Source organism: Bidens hawaiensis, unplaced genomic scaffold (assembly GCF_021521415.1).
Source record: "Bidens hawaiensis isolate Kalapana, Puna unplaced genomic scaffold, B.hawaiensis_p1.1 tig00018664_1, whole genome shotgun sequence".
In the NCBI taxonomy this organism is placed as follows: Eukaryota; Viridiplantae; Streptophyta; class Magnoliopsida; order Asterales; family Asteraceae; genus Bidens; species Bidens hawaiensis.
In genome coordinates this window covers 179,765-185,931 of record NW_027492827.1, presented here as the reverse complement: position 1 = coordinate 185,931, position 6,167 = coordinate 179,765, and positions in this window count along the sequence as shown.

Sequence of the window (6,167 nt, the reverse complement as noted above, 5' to 3'; positions counted from 1 at the left end):
GTCCGGAGAAGTGTTTCTGGGTTAACCTTTCCCCCAGAACGGGTACAGTGCTGGGTTAACAGTGTCCCCAGATGTACCGGTTAACTTAGTTAAAGTTATATTAATAACGAGTGTATAGTAACGATCGTAGGGATCATATTACAGATTGGACGTGTTAACTGATAATGATAGTTGTTACCTGCTTGCATGTGCTAAGGTGAGTTTCACGAGCCCCTTTTTCTGAATTGTTTTCAAATATTTTCCCGGGGCGGAAGCATGTTACTATTGAAATGTTTAAGTACATACTGAACGCATGGATTTGCGTGGATTTATATATGTTTTATTGTACGGGAATCGTACGGAAATGTACTAAGATGGTAATTGTCTGAGTTGCTAACATTCTAAGGCCCCGGAACACGAGTGATTAACTGAAAGCCGGTAGAGTGTGGATAGTACTATTGGTCTGACAAACCCAACTGGTCCGGCATGGATTTGCTGATGTTTCCCAGCCAGTTGCACATGTCTATTTTGGGTGTTATATATATTTTGCTATGTAATGTTAGACATAGCGGTTTGGGGCAGTTCCGTGGGCGGGGGTTATGCCACGGGTCCGTGGGCGGGGGATATGCCACGGGGGTTGTGTGTGATAGTCAGAGGTTTCACTTGTGGCCTCAGCATAATTACATCGATAATAATATTATTTTATGATAATGATTTATCATGGTTTACTCGAATTGTGAAACTCACCAACTATTCGTAGTTGACCCGTTTTCTCACATGCTTTTCAGGTACAACTAAGATGAAGTGATTGCTTACGTGCTAAGTGCTTGATGTGTGTAAGATTTGCGTGCGGAATGTTAGGATACATTATAATAAATAGAATTATGTATCGTATTGTATGATGTGTGTATCACCTAGACGGTAATGAAGTACGAGATAATGTAATTTTGAAGTATATTAATGTATTCAGTTTTCTTTATAAGCAATGTGGTTGATATCAGACGAGTCTGTTGCATCCCATTTACGTTTCCGCTGCGGTTACGGGGTGTTACAGAACTTGGTATCAGAGCCATTGGTTATAAAAGAATTAGGATTTCTTTAAAAGATACCTAAAATATAGCCAGTAGCTCAAGTATTATAGGATCTGAATATCAACTAATAATTTATAGTGACGAGATCTGGATGAACTTGAATGGGCAAGTGAGTTATTATGGTCCGGAACGTAATAACAGACTTGTCCGCACGAGAGAGTTCAGGGGAAGTCACGGGGTACGTTAATAGGTAAAAATGGCAACATATGTGTAAAGTATATAATATTATTTATACGTGCTAATGTGTATATATATATATATGTACATATCTTGTGGATACAGGTATTGAGAAATAGGACCCGGATAAGGAACCGAGGGATGAAATAATAAAAGTACCGAGGATGCTGAAATTTCTAGAGCATCGGTTGATAATGAGTCTGACTTATCGGGCCATAGTTATGATAGTACCAAGTGAGATCTTCCGTTTGACATTAACCAGAAATATCTAGTAACCGTCACTCCCAACCAAAATTGATGAATCCCTTACCCTACCAACACCGGTACCGTATATTCCAGTAACCCCCTATGATCACCAGAACCGCCGACCCTCACGTACTGATGGACTTGTACCTGAACCCATTCTTATTCCATTAAGGTAAATAAATAAATAAATAAATAAAATAAAATAAAATAAAATAGTAATAATAATAAATTTGATAATAAATAAGCAGATAAAAATAATATATGGAAATATATATATGTATTGCTCACTCTCAAACATATGAGAAATACCACCTCCAGATCGAGAATTACTGATTTTAGCAAACCTAGAACGCCTGAGGACATTGACTGAGCAAGTGATAGAGTTTCCCATAATAGTAATTAATAATACTTGAAGGCAACCCATGTTGCGCGATTACCTTGAACCTTGCAACTCCCTATGTTATCCTTACATCCGTTAGATGCCTATACCCATGTATGCTCGAATAGAATGATTACCAGTACACAAAGAGGTGTTGGAATCATTATAGCATAGTTGGTTATTCGTTCGTAGGTGGTATACCGTGTATGCCGGATATACGAATAGACACGAATATTATAACTTCGTGGTACGTAATCGTTTGGTGCTCACGGTGAGCATGTATCGGTTATGCTGACATGCAGAAGGATATTGAAATCAAGTATATTAAACATTAATCTTTGTTGAGAAAGATCTATATGTCAGTTGGTGACAAGGAATATGAAACATATTTAAACGTTAACCGACGTCAGGTTAAGTCCATATGTTATTATATTTGTGGGACATATATACTAGATACTGGTATGTGTAATATGTATGATAATATTTGGTGTGTATGTGTACCTGTATATGTGATTGAGCTGGTAACGAGTTATACGGTGAGATTAGTATTGATTACTGCGTACGGGATGAGTACGGCAGAATGACATAAAAAGAATAACTCCAATGATGGAGATTGATATGAGTCAGTTGATTGCTCAAAGATAGCAGATGATGATACCGAATGTCGCGTCACAGATCACTGTTAGTGTTGATGCAAATGTGATCGCAGAATTATAGATCGAGCGATCACATGAATATGAATATTTCAATTCTTAGCGGTATTACTAAGAGTGATAATGTCCCACCGAATACTATTATGACTACCAGTATTAGTTATAAACTAAACATGAATAGTAGTCGTAATGAATTAGATCCGGTATGAAGGATATGTTTGTTGGTTGTGTTAAGGAAATTATTAATAGTTTACTGATGGTAAAGGGAGGAATAGACTAGCGAGTGGATAGAAAAGATCGAAATGGTTAAGGATATTGGTAAGAGTCTAGAACAGTGTGTAGTAAAATATGCTACAGATATGTTGGTAGATTATGTCGTATCGTGGTGGAACACGATGGTACAAAATTATAGTTAGAAAATTATTACTCAGATGATATGGTCGGAATTTAAAATTCTTGTGCTAGAGCACTTTTATTCGAGTAATTAAGTTCAGAGATTGGAAACTGAGCTATGGAAGATAGAAATGTTGTGTGCTGATCACTTTGAACACGCTAATCGTTTGAAGGAATGGTCATGTCTGGTAACATGGCTAATTACTCCTGAAACTAAGCGAAGTGAGTGCTATATTGGGGACTAACTCCATCGATAAGGAGTATAGTCAATCCTGTAAAATATACAATCTTTGGAAGGGTTGTGTCGCAAGCCAACATTGATATATTTGACTCTATGGGAAGCGGAATGGAAGGACGTTAGGTGAGACGTCGAGTGTTAAAGAAGAGAAATGATAAAGGAATAGTGCAAGATAGGCTTTTGAATAAGTAGGTATGTCCTACAACCCAGAATTATACTGAGACTAGTTCTGGTGTGAAACATGAACCGCATGAAGGGTCCTTCCCTAAATGTGGAAAATATGGTTATCGGCAGAAAGACGAAAGTCGAGTGATAGTAGGCCACAGGTGTGGTAAAGCTGGATGTAATGCCCTAATTGTAGAACCAATTATAGCCATGTGAACCGGCAACCCCAACCCATTCGTGTACAACCACTCTGAACCCAACAGCTCCAATAACAATCCATCCAAAGAAATCAAATTACGCCAAACAGTTGTACCTGCTATGAATGTGGCAATACAGAACGTTTCAAGAGAAATTGCCCAAAGTTGAACCAAGGTGTCGTTAGAAGACGAACCTCATGACAAGCATCAACCTCTGATCAAGCAAGGAGCCGTGCTTTTGTGAGTAATTCGAATAAAGCCCGTCACGATCCAAAGGTGGTATTAAGTACGTTGTAGTTTAAATCAATAGGCTTCAGTGATATTTTTACAGTCGCCGATAGAAGTTAGTTCCTGTTAACCTCCTATCATTTGTAAAGATACCGATTAGTGAAACTATAGAACCCTATACAGTAGAATCACTGATGGTAAACCCCTAATGGTTAACTAAATTGTTCGGAATTGTCCTATTATTCTGAACGATTAACCTTTCCTTATTGACCTACGACCAGTAAAGTTAAGAAGTTTTGACGTAATAGTTAACATGGATTGGCTAACTCAACATGAAGCTGAAATCAAATATGAAGAGAAGATGATTAGAAGCTCTCTCGGACGATGAAGCGATTTGATATAGAGAAAAGTGTACGGTATTATGTTACCACTCTAATCACATCTTGAGAGGTTATAATATTTACGAAAAGAAGACGTGGTGTATTTAACAAACGCGATTGCCAAAGTATTTAAAAGAAAACATATAGAAGATATCCCGATGGTACGCGAAATTTCCACAAGTTTTCCCAGAAGAACTTCCTGGATTACCGCCAACCCGACAGGTCAAATTCAGAATCGATTTAATACCTCAAGCTGGCCCTGTTGCTAAAGCATCTTACCGACTGGCGCCAACTGAAATGCAAGAATTATTGGATAAAGGTTTTATACGACCTAGTTAGTCACCATGGGGTGCACCAGTATTAATTGGGAAATGAAGGACGGAAGTGTTAGGATATGTATTGATTAGGGAGAATTGAATAAAGTGACGATCAAGAATAGGTATTCACTTCTTCGAAGTAAATGATCTGTTTAACCAACTACAAAGGGCGATTTATTTTTAGAAAATTAGTCTTAGATATAGTTATCACCAAATGAAAAATCCAAGAGGAGGACGTTGCAACAACAGCGTTTCGGACTCGCTACGGCCATTATGAATTCTTAGTTATGCCTTTCGGGCTAACAAATGCGCCGGCAGCATTCATGGAACTCATGAACCGAGTCTGTAAACTTTATTTCGACAAATTTGTCATAACATTCATTGATGATATTTTGATATATTCGCAACGTAAAGAAGAGCACGAACGACGGTTAAGGAAAATTGTGGAAGTGTTAAAGCCAGAGGAGTTGTACGCGAAGTTTTCGAAATGTGATTTTGAATAAAGAAGGCATAATCCCTTGGTCATGTTGTAAAGCAACAAGGATTTCACATAGATCAAAATAAGATAGAAACCATTAAAATTGGCAGTCACCCAAGGCGCCAAAGGAAATGCGCCAATTTTTAGGACTAGCCGGAGATTATCAGCGGTTTATTGAAGAATTTTTAGCATTACCCAACTCATAATCCTTTGTACGACGCAAATGTACAAATTGTTGGAATATCGTATGCCCGAGACACATAATTAAGTTAATGTGGCTAGTTATGTTTGATCCAAGTCGGGTCATACCCAATAACGAGTTAGACACACACCAATTATGTATTTGTTAAGATAAGATCTATAAGACAAATACAGAACACGACACATTCAGAAAAACGGGTTTCTGAATAATTACTTGAAAGTATTAAATAATTAATTGGTTAATTTATTTATTCAAATAATTATTATTGGAATAATTATTTAACTATGTATTCTTTTATAAAATGGTTTATAAAAGATGGGGTGTTTATATATTTTATAAAGTATAAAATATATAAAATAAAAAAAAAAAAAAAAAAAAAAAAAAAAAAAAACAATATTGGGGCCGGTTTTGGGTGGGCCCCACACCCCACTAACTTGGTCAAATTATTAACATGCAAAAGGGTGGAGTGTGGACTTGTATAAACCCATGTGATGGTGTTTGCATGTGAGGATAAATAATGATCAAGTGTTTACAACTTTCAAGTAATCATAAACAAAAAAAAAAACTTCTTTTCTTTTTCTTCTCTACCTCACGGCCAAGAAGGGAAGGAAAAAGGCTCGGGTTTTTCGTGTTCAAGCTCCCTAGCATAGCTCGGTGCGTGTTGGAGGCTCGGGGTATATTCGGTTTGAGAGTTTTCCTTTGAAAGTCTTGCATTCATCATCATCTTCTTCAACCACCTACTAAACTCTTAAAGGGTTAAGATTGTAAGTGTTTATATGCTTTGATAGTTTAGTTGTTCCCGTATCATGTGATCCTAGCTTCGGGTTTCTAGTAAATAGATTATTGGTAATCTTGCAATGAATAAACTAGGTTGTTCATATGGTTAGTTTGTCTATCACGTTTCCGCATTAATTATAACTAATTAAACGGTTAACTAAGTTTGTAAATTCCATAGAAACCCAACAAATGGCATCAAGAGCCGGGATACGGGAAACTAAGCTTCGGGTTCTCGGTTTTTTTATTTTCCCCTTGAAAGATTTTATA